Source organism: Pipistrellus hanaki, assembly GCF_964339955.1.
Source record: "Pipistrellus hanaki genome assembly, chromosome: 18".
Taxonomy (NCBI): domain Eukaryota; kingdom Metazoa; phylum Chordata; class Mammalia; order Chiroptera; family Vespertilionidae; genus Pipistrellus; species Pipistrellus hanaki.
This window is the reverse complement of record NC_140520.1, coordinates 9,207,082-9,223,037: the sequence shown is the minus strand read 5'-3', so window position 1 is coordinate 9,223,037 and position 15,956 is coordinate 9,207,082.

The window sequence follows — 15,956 nt, the reverse complement described above, 5'->3', positions numbered from 1 at the left end:
CTGGCCCAGCGGAACAGGGCCTACCTGGAGCCTTAGGCCAGAAGCACAAACGAGCATTTGGTGCTCACGAATGGTCTGCTTCACCAAGAGACTTCACAGATGTGGGGCTCAAAGCCTCAGATCATAGCCAAGTGTCGGGGCTGAGGCTCTGTTCCTATAAATTCCATAGAGACTTGGACCATGTGGGAAGGTTACAGCCACTGCCAACAGCCAACAGAATCCTCTCCCTGCTACTTCCTAGCCTTGGCAAGTTACCCAGTTTCTTTGAGTCTTGATGTCTGCATCTTCAATAGAAGAATAATTGTTTGTATCTTAGGACTCTAATGAGGACTAAGAGGGATAAAGTGTGCAGATAGTATCAGACAGCATCTGGCATATGAAAGGTCTTCACTGGCAGCTGCCTGTTCTTCCCTAGTTGGCTATCACACTGCACTGGGTCCTCAGGATGGTGCCTTATGCTCCCAATCTTTCCTACTAAATGTTCTCTTCTCTCTTCACATCAATGTCCATCTAAGTGGGGTTCTGTTGCCTCACCGCTGTTCCTAGAACCGATGAAGCCATTCAGGCCAAGTTGACATTTAATAAGCATTACTATCACATTATTTTTCCAGACACAGTGAACTACACACAAGTTCATCCTTCATCCCCTCTCCAATTTCTTTCTTGCTGGTGGAGCCCTGATTTTTTTCAGCTGTCCATCCTCTTCCACATAGCCATGAGTTTATGCCCAACTCAGACACCGATGGAAAGAGCCCCATAGTTTTGAAAGCTGGTGCTGGTGAGAGCTTGGGCTCTAGAGCCAGGCGGGCTGCATTTGAATTCTCCCTCTCTCTCTTCCTAGATGGACGGTCTTGGTCAGATGACTGGACCCCTCTGTGCTTCAATGTCCTCATCTGCAGAATGGCTATAGTAAGAGCAGTTACCTTAACACGTTATAAAGGTTAAATGAACGAGAAAATGGGGGTGTGAGTTATGAGTGGCTGGCACTAAGTTGAAGAGCGATGAACATTAGTTATCGTTCTAGAAAACGAAAAAGACTCTAGGCCTGAGGGAGGCAATAATTCTGCCGTCAAAGGGACCAGATCAGTGAGAGTTAAACTTTTTAAACACTGAAAGTCACCCTTAACTTTTTTTACAAAGATTTTCCCAAAAGAGATTTCTATAATCATTGTTTCTACTTCCTCCTCTACTTCCCCTGACTTTTCCTTCCACTTGGCTGTTCACACTAACCATGCTTCATCTGGCCACAGGGCTGGAGAAGAGGCTTAGAATTGTGTTGATATGAGAGGAAAGAGTCAACTAAACCGAGGACAGTGAGATCAACATCGCAAGGGGGTGTGTTTAATCTTCCCTCCTCATCCCTTTCTGCCTCCCCCTTTTCTGTTGCACATCTGTGCTCTTCTGTCATCTATATGTACATTCCTTATAGATGCACTGTGAGCTCATCTCTGAATCCCTGTGGCACCCACATCACTGCCTAGAGCAGAACAGTGTCTGCTGAGTACATGATGGAGCACTTTTCCTTAAGGAGCCATCGTTGCCCCTGCAAGACAGGCTGCAAGGTTTATTTTGGTGGAAACGACAAAAGATGCTTAGCCAACGTGACTGAAGCACGCCCATTTTCTTTCCAAAAGGTGAAGAGGGACGGAGACTTGAGAAGGCAGACATCTGGCTTTTCTTCCCAACTGTCTCTGGTTCCACATTCTGGAGACTAAACCCACAGTGCCCTGCCTTTATTTTTGTTTATCACAGAAAACACAAGACTAAGCTTAAGATGGGTCAGGACCCCACATACCAAATAAACAGGGAATCAGAACTAGAATGCTTGGTATTTGGGGTGGGGGTGGGGGGGAGGTGAGGAGAGAGACTGAGAGATCCTATGCTTACCTTTTTCTTTCTTTCTTTTTCTTAATTATGAAAATCACAGCTTCTGTCTTCTTCCCAATAACGATTTATGAGATTATCCAAGTGGTTGCTTGCTGGAGCTCTGCAGAGAGAAAAATTAACTTTATAAGCGGATACAGTGTCCACAGTGCCATATGGAAATGAATGTAAGGACCACCGCACGGCGACGGGCCCCAAAGCCAGAGCCCTGATGAATGAATGGAACCACATGATAAGGTTCTCCCGAGAGTGGGGCAAAAGGAACCGATTGTCTTCCTGAAATATACCAGCAAGAATGCAGGCCCTCATTAACGAAGCCCAAGGTTGATTTTTCTTGCTGTCTTTTTCTCTGAGAGACAAAAATAATAAGAAATGAATGAGGTTGAAAGCAAATGAGAACCACATTGGGGAAGCAAAGCATAGTCAAACTTATGGCTGAGCCAGTTGCAAAGAGCTAAAGTTCTTTAATCATCTCACTGGAGATGTAGCCAAAAAAATGCAATTTGAAACACACACACACACACACACACACACACACACACGACACACACATTTCTACACTATACCCTCCCCCTTTTTCGATGGAGATGAATCAAGATGGTGGAGACAGGCCATGATGAGAACCATTTGTGCTCTCCACCTACTTTATAAAAGGCTTTGGCAATCGGTAATCTTTGCTGCCATGGCGTGGGGAATCCATCTTTCAATTCTTATTCTTTAAACATCCATTGCATATTTTTCACGGGCCACAAGGAGCCAATAAGCAGCTGGAATAGGCAATTTGTTGGCACTAGGCTAAGATGGCAACCTATTTGAAATCCGGATCCTTCTAATAGATGGTTTTTCTAGGAGAAGGTGAACCAGTTTTGGCCTGAGAGACCATGACTACATCTGAAGGTGGGACTAGGATGGGAAATGACAACTTTATTTGAATTAAGACAGACTATTATTAGCTAATGAATTGATGAAAGACAGAGAGATCGCCCTTGCGTTGGGGTTAGCCAAGCCGATTGAATCCGGAGGCAGACTGGTTGGGGGTGGTGTGATTGTAGAATGGTTCACTATCCACTCCACCTCGCTTCACCTCACAGTATCTCTGAGTTTGTTTAAGGCTTAAAAAAAAAATCACTATTATGATTGTTAACATAGAGATACAATAGAAGACGCACCTATCTGGCTTTATGAAAGTGGGCCAGTTGAGATATGAGCTTTTAATTAAGCCTAAGGTTGATATGAAATAAATCTGGTGTATTGCAGGAACATTTTTACCCAATGTACGATGTTTCCATTTGTTAAAGGGAGCTCATTGAGTGCAATGCCTGGCTTTTTCTGGACGGTTCTTGCTCCTCATAGGGGTCTAGCGTTGGTAGGTCTTCTTGGCCGACAGCAGCCCCATCCTCCCACCTGGCCTCTGCTAAAAGCAAATGATATTTTTGTCTCCAGTTGCCAGTCCTTTGTGTTGTCAATTTGTACAGAACATGGTCAGGGAAGAAATATATATAGATATATATCCCTCATACACCCCAACAATGTTTAAGGGTCAAAAAATCTGAATAGAGAACTAGAAAATTTTAGTTCTAACTCTGGCTCTGCCTTTCTTTCAGTGTTTGAAGTTGGGGAGATACCTAATTTTTTATTACTTTGGTTTCTTTAAATGTAAAACTAACTCATAAAATCATTACCCCACACTTACATGTGTCACTCTGACTTATGTTGATATAATATAGTGTATGCCAGAGACCTTTTTTTTTTTTTTTGCAGCCAGAGCAGCTTCTAGGGTTCTGTAAAGGTAGAATCTGAGGAATCCGTTAGTTACCTAAGAAGTGGCTGATCTGAGAGAAGATATTAGGACCAATGATGTGATCTATCAGAGTGAGGGGCCTAGGTTTGGGCACAGTGCGGCAAGGTTTATGCCGGGAGTTCCTCCAGACACAAGCACACAGGCGCCAGTGTTCGTGCTTTGGAGAATGATGGCTGGATGAGGAAATGTGAGATCAAATGTGAGTTTTAATTTTTGCATGGAAAACTATAGTGATCTGGGTAAGGCCATCACAACATCAGAAGTTAAGAGTATTTTTCATAGCCGAAACTGGTTTGGCTCAGTGGTAGAGTGTTGGTCTGCGGACTGAAAGGTCCCAGGTTCGATTCTGATCAAGGGCATGTACCTTGGTTGCGGGCACATCCCGGTAGTGGGTGTGCAGGAGGCAGCTGGTTGATGTTTCTCTCTCATCGACGTTTCTAGCTCTCTATCTCTCTCCCTCCTCTCTGTAAAAAATCAATATCAATAAAATATATATATAAAGAGTATTTGTCATGCCCAGCCAGTGTGGCTCAGTGGTTGAACATTGACCTGTGAACCAGAAGGTCACAGTACGATTCCTGGTCAGAGCATATGCCCAGGTTGTGGGCTCGATCCCCAGTGTGGGGTGTGCAGGAGGCATCCACTCAATGACTTCCTCTCATCATTGATGTCCCTCTCTCTCTCTCTCTCTCTCTCTCTCTCTCTCTCTCTCTCTCTCTCTCTCTCACACACACACACACACACACATTCTTCCTTCCTATATACCTGTTATGGACTTAATTTCATCCTCCCTAAATTCCTGCGTTGAACTCCCTAACCCTCATTGTGATGGTATCTGGCGATGAGGCCTTTGGGAGATAATAGGTTTAGATGAAGTCATGAGGTGGGAATGAGTGCCCGTATGTGAAGAGACATCAGAGAGCACGCCTGCCCCCTCCGCCCTTCCTGGCCACACGAGGACACAGTGAGAGGCCAGCCCTCTACAATCCAGGATGAGAGATCTCACCAGAAAGTGACCCTGTTGGCACCTTGAGCTCGGATTCCAGACTCCAGAACTGTGGGAAAAGAGACTTCTGTTGTTTAAGGCCCCCAGTCTATGGTGTTTTGTTATTGCTGAAGGGGCTGGACCCGTATAAAATCTCTACTTCTCTGTGGTTGGCTCCTGACTGCCTGAGGCAAAGTCTGTTTAATAGAGCTTTTTGACTCCATTGGAAAGGCAAGCAAACATTTATCAACATCTGTAAACATTTTCATTCCATCCACCAGGGAGCTAAAATCCATCACATACCACACCTTTATGCTCTTTCAAATCCACCTTCCACCAATACAGCTATTTCTAGAAAGAATGTGGATAAGCTTCTGCCAGTTTTCAAATATTCATCTGGTAAAGGGGTATTTTCCTTCTCATTTTGTGAGAAACCCAACCAGGTCCTCTCTCACCATGTCCAGTAAATCATTAATTCTTTGAAAACAGCAGCACCATAATTCTTGGTTTTAAAGGATATCCTAATCAGACCTATCTGGGTTTTCCAGTGGTTCACAGTTGTCATTCTGTGACTTAGTAACTGTGTGACTGGAGTTTTTACATAACCTCACCCAATTTTCTCGTCCATAAAGTAGGGAATGTGCCTACCGCACTGGGTCGCTGTGAGTATTAAGGAGAGTGTGGGAAAATACTTAGCACATTGCTCGATTCCAAGTATGCGCACATATGGAAGGGATCATGAACTCACCCCAAAGAAAATGGCACCCCAGAGAAGTTAAGCAGTTTAGAATGGGGCCACAGAGGAGGTACGTGTCCCGACCTCAGATGGAGCCGTCGGTGAGAGGGAGCTGGGCTCTCCCAGGCACGGAGGCTCAGAGCCTGAGCAGACACAGACCTGGGCATGATGGGAACACAGCTGCTCCCCGGGAGCACGGAGGAGCTCGGGGATGCACAAGGACTACTGGACTTTGAGTCAGGGAGATAAACAAGAACTTGGCTTGAAGTCTTGGACCAGCTCTCTTAAAAGGTCACTCAAATTGAAGAGGGAGGTGTCCTCATAGCAGGACTCTGCAATCCAGAGCTTGGGGTTCCTCTCCTGCCCTGTATATGCCCCAGGGGCATAGTCGTGCAGAAGGGAAATAAAGACAGGCTCTTGGGGACGAGGGAGGGAGGGAGGGAGGGAGGGAGGAAGGGAGGGAGGGAAAGAGAGAGAGAATGTGTGTGTGTGTGTGTGTGTGTGTGTGTGTGTGTGTGAGAGAGAGAGAGAGAGAGAGAGAGAGAGAGAGAGAGAGAGAGAGAGAGAGAGAGAGAGAGAAAGAGAGAGACACCACGGCAGTGAGTCCAAACCCAAGGCCTTGAAAACAAAGAGTAGGGAAACTATGGCACAAACACCAACTAAGTCGGAGAGCAGAAGTAGCCTGAAACGAGGAGAGGAGTAAGAGGAGAGTAGGAGCAGCTAAGACTTGGGATAGCAGGGCCCCGGCCGCGGCCAAAGCAGCCCTAGGCTTCCTGAAAGGTCAGCGGGAGCAGGGGACATGCATATGTAGGTCTGGTTCATACACAGGCCGGGGGCTGAAATGTCACTTCTGTAGCCTTCTCATCTTGGTTCCTTTATAAAACGTGTCCTGCACATTGTAGGGATTAAACCTTCCTGGACATGAATGGAAAGTCATTCTCCAGGGGGTGGGCTGGGAAGGGATTCGCCTGGCGCCTCCATGAAAGGTCTGTTTCACCTTAAATTACGTTCAGAGCAGTGAGTGATTCTCAGAATGCATTTCATGGGATCAGGACACTCATGTTAGTGTCCTGGACGTGGTCCAGATCATTGCAGTCTAATTTCTCCATTTCATATGTTCATGTTTCTAACGTTGCCCAGAAAGGTCATTCCCAGGTTACCAGGAGGCAGGAAATAACGCATTCTCGGCCCACCACCAACTCCTCCTGTCGTTCTGGGTCCCTGAGCAGCTGTCACCTGGCTCTGCTCTCAGTTACTCCGTCTGGGAAATGGGAATAATAAATTCCCTCGAAAACATGGAGATGGATTAGAGAGCATGCTTCCCAATAATGTGCCAGCTAGGTAAGAGAATACTGCATATTTTATAGATGTTTGCAGGGGTGAAATTGCACACACGAGAGGGCCATCTTCTTTCCTCTGTAATTGAGAAGAATTACAGGACTTTCCCTGGACAATCCATTGTTCTTTTATTTTTTATTATTATTATTTTTTAATCCATTGTTCTTATGCTTGAGAGGGTGTGGCTAGTCATCTTAAAAAGTGGTCCTTCCCAGCTCACATCAAAAGGGGGTCCATCAGTGGAAGCAGTTGGTTTGAGAAGGGGGCCGTAAAACCCTCACTGAAATAGCTCACCAAACCTTAGTCTTGGTTCTGCTAACTCTCCACACTAGGGTCTTGGTCTGCTGTGTAGTTTTGGTGTAACACCTGGCACTAGCGCCACCTTGGGGTCCAACAGACCTTATAAAACTCTCTCACTTGCGTACAAGCCTGCTCCTGCTCATCATGCAGGAAAATCACCCACTGTGTGCTCTCCTGGGCAGTCCAGAGCTCTGCCAAGTCGCAGGCTGCAGATAACCGAGTCTCGGAAAAGCCCAGCTAAGGGCCTGGTGCATTGTGGGAACTCTGTGATGTCTGTCAAATGAACGAACGAATGAATGAAGAATGTGCCTACTCCATGTAGCTGAAGGTTGGGGCAGCTCCACTGGCTCCCCCTAGACGGCATACTCAAGGGACCCCTTGGCGGGTGCCTAGAGCCAGCGAGGGACGCTCAAATATAATACTAACACTTATTTAGCATTTGCACAATGGGCCGGGTATAATTGTAAGCATTTTTTAACTAAATATTCATGGCAATGCTCTGAGCTATGTTCTCTGATTATTAGTCCCACTTTATAGATGAGGTCAATGAGGCCCAGAGGAGATTAATAGCTAGCCTAAAGGTTGGGGTACCAGGGGAGGTTATAGGAATACAGTCTCCCTCAGGATCCCACCCCTTTAACCTCAATCACAGCGCACATTGGCCCAGAGCACCTACAGGAGGAGCGCACCCCAGAGAAGGCGAGGCTGCACCATGTCACTGTCCTCTCTGATCGGCTGCTCCCACTCGGCTTCATGACACCCCAGGGTAAGCTGGGCCTGGTATTTCTGTTTTCTAACGGGGATACTGTGACGAGAGCAAGCAGGTGCCTCATTCGACGCCACTGAGCTCGGTGTGGCAGCACAGTGGTGAGAAAGCAAGTTCTCTGGCCTTTGCCATGCAGGTCCCACCTCCTCAGTGCAGTCATCTGCACCAGCGATGCCCACCTAGGCCACCTCCCAGCCCCACCCTCCACAGGCAGCTTTGCCCAAAGGTGGCAATGGCTGCCACACTTGGTGACCTATTGATAACATGAAAAACACCTGCTAGGAGCAAAGGGACTGCAGGATAAAAAGCCAGAATGGAAGAAACTGGAAGAACATTTAACCACGCCTGCATTTTGCAAATGCACAAACTGACGCAGGTTGCTCAAGGTCCCAGACCACTTGGTAGCAGTGGGGGAAGTGGGACCCAGGTCTCCAGACAAGACGCCTCATGTACATTTGCTGCTCTGCCAGCTGTGCTGGGCAGTGGTCACAGGCCAGACCAAGAGCTTCTCCTGACTGCCCTTAAGAGCCTCTCTGGCTGTAAGGAGACCCTGCAGGTCTGCTTGCAACCCACTCACTGCACCCCTGTGGCCGTCGGTGCATGAAGGCAAGTCCTGGGTCAGGCACCCAGCCTTGGCGACCCCTCCCTGTGTATAAAAATGATCCTCCGTAAGCCATCCGTCCTGACCATCCCCCTCCCACTCCTCGCCCCAAACTTAATTAATCATGTTTGCATCTGGATCCAGACAAGACAATAGCAGGGATGTGTTTTTGGTTAGGAACTGAAGCTGCATTCGCAAAGGAATGTTGATTAGTTAGTGGTCGGTATCATTTTTCATGCCTTTTTAAGTTACAAAAATTTTAATATCAAAGCATTTCTCCCTGCACCGCACAGATCTATTTCTCATAAGTGCATTCTGCTGGCATAATTTTCTTTTCCTTCCTGCGGGGCTCTGTTTATGAGATGATCCATCAGGTTGTCTCAGAGCCTCCATCCAGCCCTTCAGCAACCGGAGGCGTCCCAGGTGAGCTGTGAGCTGTGAGCTGCAGCCCACAGCCTCTGCCCATGTGGAGGACAAAGGCAGGCTAGGTCAAAGTTGATCAGGAGATGAAGGTCGTCCACTGCCGGGGCAGCAAGCCCTGTGGAGCAGGTCCTGGGCCAGGCTGAGCCCTCATTATCAATGCTCTGCTTTTAAGAAAAGGACGAACGCTTAAAGGGAAGGAAATGTTCCAAACCTACTCTAGACATAGAGATATATTTATAAAGTGTTTATTGATTTTTTAAAATATATTTTTATTGATTTCAGAGAGGAAGGGAGAGGGAGGGAGGGAGAGAGAGAGAAGCATCAATGAGAGAATCATTGATTGGCTGCCTTTTGCACGCCCCCTACTGGGGATCAAGCCCGCACCCCAGGCATGAGCCTTTGACTGGAATCGAACCCAGGACCTTTCAGTCTACAGGCCAATGCTCTATCCACTGACCAAAACCAGCTATGGATGTTTATTGATTTATTTTAAAGAGAGAGGAAGGGAGAGGGTGAGAAATGTTGATGAGAGAGAAGCATCGATTAGCTACCCTCTGCACACCCCTTAGTGGGGATGGAGTCTGCAACCTGGGCATGTGTCCTGACTGGGAATCAGTCCTCTCGGTGCACATGATGATGCTCAACCAACTGAGCCACATTGGCCAGGGATGGACCTATAGGTCTTGAGGTCCATCTGAATACCTCAATTCAAGCTTCAGTTCTACGGCAGGAAAATATCTTCAATCTGGGAGAGTCTCTTACTGCAGGAAGCACGTCTTAATGTGTACAACATGCCTTGTGTGCAGAACCTGTCAAGCTGCAGATGATAAGTCAGGGCAGTAAGTAATGCTGGGAATCTGTGGCAGGGCCCCAGATCTGTCTGCCCTGCCAGCCCTCAAGCTAGACTTCCTTTTCGGACAAAGGGGATGGAGGAGTCAGGGAAGACAGAGAGGTGCCACTTTCTTGGGTCCGGTGGCCTTTTCTGCTCAGTTCCAAACCTAGCTTAGGCACTCCTAGTACAGTTGTGACAGGACTGACCGGGGCTGGCCACAAGAACGAGATGTTCTAAGATGCTCCATCACCCATGGTGCACCCACCATGCACCTCAGACACCATCAGCATCAATCACAGGGTCACGGATCCCTCAACACCGCTGGCTCCAGTGGAATGGGAGAGGCTGGTTACAGGAAAGGACCCCTGCAGGGAAGTCAGGGATTCAGTATGAGTTTGGGGTATGTTGGTCCCCAGAGCACTTTGTGTTTGCTATTTGAATAGATCAGGTAAATGCCCCAGGTAATTTCTCTTACTACTGACATTGGCCAAGAAGGGCGATTGAGGGTTAGGATGTTGAAGTTGGTGACTGACGTGGAGACCGAGAGTACTCTTGGGCAACTAAATAGCAAATTCATATTCCCAGAAACCAACCAACCAATTAAATCAATCATTATTGCTTTGGAAAATAAAGAAAGTGCCGACTGTGGGCCAGGTATTGTCCTAGAGTCAGGCTGCAGGAGTCCCATCTGCTCCTAGGCCTTATAATGGGGGTTTGGCCTGAATTAGTCTCATTCTTTATCCCTCTCCTCCAAGGCCTCTTTCTAAGACATGACCTTGGGGTTGGACAGGGACTAGGAGTAGATGTTTAGCTGTAGATAGACTCAGCTCTCAGAAAAATATTTACCATGTCCATTTTTACACTCAGAGGCACAGGTGCACGGGCCTGCAAACTATAGCCATGGGGTCCAATCTGGCCTGTTGCCTATTTTGGTAAACAGTTTTATTGGAACAAAGCCATACTCATTCATTACAGTATTGCCTATGGCTTATTTCACACTGCACTGCCAGAGTCGAGGAGTTGAGACAGAGGCTACATCACCCTCAAATCCCCAAATAGTTACAACCTGGCCCTTTAAAGAAAAAGGTTGCCCTGATATAAAAGATTTGCCTTTTCCATGTAGAAACTCAATGGTCAAATAGGAAGTATACTCAAATGTCCTTCTTTCTCCTCTAAGACCCAAACCACAGACTGGCCTCCTCATTAGAAAGTTCTTTGTTGTATCTCTAATATTATTCATCCTTGTGATTTCTGCCCCCCTGGTGGAAAATGTCTAAGATGCCAAATGGTCACAGTGACCTAGCAAAGTGACACAGTCTTGAACTCTTTGGCCCAGCACTGGAATTTAGGAACCAGGTAAGACCGCAGCTCAGCCTTCAGGGGACCAGACCTGAGTTCAGAACCGTGATCCTCCTTCGGGTTCTGATTCCTAACCCTTGTGCCCCAGAGAGGCAGGGGGTCCTCTGGAAAAGGTCCCCTTCTCTTGATGTGCACCAGAGGGGCATTGGGGGCGGTGCCGGCCCTGCTTGTGGTGGACATTGGTGAGGTCAGGTGTGGGGACGGACAGCAGATCCCCGAACGTGGGTGACGTAGGGACACCTGTGGTCTCACCTTGTGAGTGCCTACACCGTACTGAGGCTTTCACTGTTGTGGTTTGTCTATATCAGCCACTCCTTTCTTCCCCGAACACCTGTGTGAAGCCAGTTAGTGGAACCTCCACCCCTGACATGTCTGTCTGAGGCCAAGGCAAGAGATGAAAAAGAAAGATGACTGACAAGAGGAAGGCACATTGTCAATTTAGACACTAAAAAAAAAAATGGTTGCAAACAAAATTTAGAATTATTTCCGAACATCGTGGCAGAATGGAGTTCCAGGAAAGAATAACCAACAAATCTTTCCCGGGGGCCCCACATCGCGCCTGTGCTTTGACTGAAGACAGAACAATTAGCGAAGGAAGCCCTGGAATTCATCAACATATCACACAGCCTTTCTCACCAACGTGGGGGCCCAATGCAGCTTAATCTCGTCTTTTCCAGGCCCCTCCCCAGCCACCCCGCGAGCAGGAAATCCAGTGTCCTCCCCTTTGTCCCAGCACCGCTCCGAACTGTCTGAGAATGCTGAGGGTTTACCGTTTAAAGATTTAAGACCAAGAGCCTGGTTGCTTGGCGACTGATGTTCATCGTGCTGCCCTCCATGGTGCTTTGGAACGTGGGTCCTGCCCAGCTTAGAATCTAACTTGGATTAGGCTGCTGAACATCCTGGTTATAAAGGTTTTGGGTCAAGCAGGTGATTCCGAAGAAGCTTCCAGCATCAGCCAGACCCCTCAGTCACTGTGGCGGTTGTATGAAGATGGTGTTAGGAGCCGGGCTTGCTTTTTCCTTACGCTGATTTTATTTCTGTGGCCTAACTGACCCTGGGCCTCGGTTGGGAGCCCCCAGCCAGCCTCTCGGGCTTTCCTGTTCATCTATCTCGGGAAGCAGGAGTGGGTGGCCTCAGCATTTTCTCCCCCAGAAGGTGGCTGGGGTCTTGTTCAGACGGGTCAGCCTTGTCAAAGCAGGTTCTCTTGTCTCCCGGGCTCAGAGCACAGCGGGCCTCCGCGCTTACATAATCGAGGAAACCCTTCTGGTTCCTTCCCTTTTCTTCCCCAGGAAAGCTCAATCCTCATGGGACCTGGGGTCTCTACTTCCAGACGTGAGAGAAGGTGATTTTTTCTGCCTGTTTTCACAGAAGCCCTGTGACACAGACTAAGAACACTGTGGCGTTTACCCAACAGCCACACTGCCCCTCCTGTCCCTTTTCCAATCGCTTCCTAGCAATGTCATCCTTCAGAGCGGGGCGTGAACTTGACTTCCTAAATCCATCACTGCCCCTCCGTATTCCGTGTGTGTTCCCCTTCCATCTGACGGATGCGGGAGCTCTAGAGCGGAGTTCAGTAACTTGCTTAGAACAACCGCACTGACGGAGTGGCAGGTCCAGCATCCCCAGGCAGATCTGAGTCCAGCCCTGAGCTCTGAGTCCAGCCCTGCTCTGTCCGCAGGGCCAGACGTGATGGCAAGAGACTCCAGACTGGTGCTAAGGACCGGTGTCCTGCCGCTGCCTCCAGCCCCAGACCCCCTCCCGCCCAGCACCGTGCTGGGGGACAGTGCGGAGGGATCAGAGGGACCCTGACCCTCAGGCCTGGCGGCTGGGGACACACGGTCCCCGGCTCGGGCTGCCAGCCACGGGAGAGAAGGCGCTGGCCGGAGCCCAGAGAGGATCCCCTGCAACAAGAAATATATCGCGTGCTGACACGTTTATGACCCGGGCCCGCGCACAGAACACCGGCCGGGGCGCCGCGCCGCGCTCCCTGCCCAGCTTGAGCTCACATGCGCGCCCGGCCGCGGCTGCCACTCGGAGTCAGGGAGGCCCATATATCTCCCTCCCCGCCTCGGCCTAGCGATTCCCGTCAGGTGCGGAAAGCCAATAAATCACCAGCGAGGTCTCCGTGTATCTATCCGTCAGGAGGCTTGTCATCCTCCCGCCTTGATCCACATGAAAGCCGCCCGCAGCGCGCGGGGCGGGGCCGGGCCGCGGGGCGCGGACACCTGGTGGGAGCGGGCGGGGGCGCCCCGATGTTCGCAGCTCCGAGGGCCCGCAGATTTACACCCCTCCCCTCTGCACGCGCTTCCTCTCGCTTTGAAGTCCCGAAGCTCCGGGTTGGGGGTGGGGAGGCGAGGCCTCCAGCCCTGGGGGTTTTAATAATCTCACTCCTGCTCCGCTGCGGCTGCTTTGGGGGAAGGAAAGCTGGGGAGGAAGGTCGGGGCGACCTCCCCGCCACCCACCCATGGGCAGGCGGGCGCTTTGACAGCTCGCTGTCCTGTCTTGACATCCGTGCGCCTGGCGGCCTGGCGGCCTGGCCAAATGGAAAAGGAGTGGGGCCTTGGGTGCAGGCCCTCTGGGCAGAGGGTCCCCTAGGGCAGTGTTTCCCAAACTTTTGACATATGTGTACCCCTTCTATAATTTTCGTAACGCTGAGTACACCTCATACTCATGAGAACGTAGAATTAGGCGCAGCTAAGCACGGTGCAGTGCATATCCCCACCAAACTCCGGTGCAAACTCGTACCCCCACCAAACCCTTCCCGCACCCCTGGGGGTGCGCGTACCACACTTTGGGAAACACTGCTCTAGGGCATTCCCTCTCCCGAGCTCAGCTTCTTCCAGAAAGCAGTGTCCTGCTGTGGACCCGATGGACCTCCATTCAAACCCCACCTCTGCCATTTCCATCCCTAGGGCTCCAGCAAACACACTGATGCTCCATCTGTCCCATCCCCTCCCGCGTACCCGGGCACACAAGCCCTTCTTCACAGTTCAATGAGACAGCCCGGGCACGTTGCTTAGGCCGGTAGCACAGGTGGTAAGACTCTGACAAGCTGACAGTTGCATTTTTATGGAGCCCGTGGTGCAGCTCAGGCAACGGGTCCTGGTGCTGACCACTCCCGCCCAGCCAGGTGGCCTGTCAGGCACCCAGGACCCCCAGTTCTCATGCTGGCGTTTGCCATGAGGATCCCAGGGCTGCAGGTGTGGGAAGTCTGGGTGCTTCTGCCGAGTGCCTTCCTTCAGAGGCAGGGGAGGGGCACCACAGGGTGCTGGGTACCACAGTCACAGGAACTTCTCTTGGTCCCACCATCAGCCTCTCCCTGACCATGGCCATGCCAACCCATTCTGGTGCCTGCAGAGGAGTGAAAGCAGCAAGTCCCCTCAACGGGCTCCATTTCCTTTTTCAATATTGCACTCAATAATTTTTCAACAAATATACACACACACACATATATATATATAATTTTATTGATTTCAGAGAGGAAGGGAGAGGGGGAGAGAGAGAGAGAGAAACATCAATGATGACAGAATCATTGATCAGCTGTCCCACTGTGGATAGAGCCCTTAACCTGAGCATGTGCCCTGCCTGGGAATCAAACTGACCTTGTGGTTCATAGGTTGATGCTTAACCACTGAGCAACACTGGCCAGGTGCACGCCACAGTTTTTGACCATCTCCTATGTGAAAAGCATCAAGGGCCTGTCATATAACCTCACTGGGCCTCAGTCTTTTAGTTTAGAACACCCCTGCTTTAAGTGGGAGAATGAGAACAAGAGGAGCCAGTGACCTTAAGAGTGGCTGCCTACTGTCTTGCTTACCGAGACTCTCCATTTTGGGTCTCTGTGCCTTCCCTTCCTCCCGTATGAGAATGGAGACCCCTTAAGTTCACTTTAATCTTTTATATATCCCAGTTCTTCCTCCAGCTCTCTGCAATCTGCCACACACACACACACACCCCAGAACTAGGGTTGCCAGATTTGCCAAATCCAAGTACAGAATGCTCAGTGATATTTGAATTTCCTATAAACAATGAATTAAAAAATACATTGCATAGGACCATACTTGTACTAAAAGAGTGATTCATTGTTTATAGGAAATTCAGATTTGATCGGGTGTCCTGTATTTTACCTGACAACTCTAAGCACAACCTAAGGTATTCCAGTGCCAGCCCCCACAGCCCCCTACCCAACCTTCAAGTCCATCAGCACTGACAGCCAGAGCGGGCAGGGCTCCTCTGGACAGACATGGGAGAAGGCCCAGAACGCAGGAGTCTTTGTCCTAAGGGAAACTCTCAGTCCAGCTGAGAATACGGAAACCACAACAGGCAGCTCGCGTGGACTCTCACACCAGCACCCTCTGGAAGTCCCGCCAGACCTTCCTCTCTCGCCCCTCGATGTTCCCTCACCGAACTCCCCTCCAGTCCCTCCCTTTCATATTCTCTCAGATGCCTTCCCTTCCATCCGCAATTGGTCCATTTTCTGGACAGTTTTGTCCGAGGGACTGTGGCTTCCTGATCCTCCTGACTTGGCTTCCTGTTTCCATTCCTGATTTTGAGCGTCCACCACCCACAGTGAAACCAGGGCGATGCTCTTTCTTTGGAGATAACAGATTTGCTCTGACGATCAGAGTAATCTACACTGACTACGAATATTAGACAATTCCGCAGGAACCAAGGGGAAAAGTCCACTTTTCCCTGGTTACTTCTGCACTCAGAGTTTGTGCCGGGTTCTCCTTTTCTACGCATTAAGATTCAGACTCCGAGATTGAGCAAAGACCCCTGGATCTGGCCCCCCACCTGCCTCTTCCATCCCTGACTGAAATAGTCCAGCTCGAACCTGAAGCTTCCAGTCCCCGACACAGAGAGCCAGGCCCTTGGTCCAGGCCTTTTCCTTTTCTTCCCGGAAGTGGTTTCTTCTACTACATGTTAGCAAA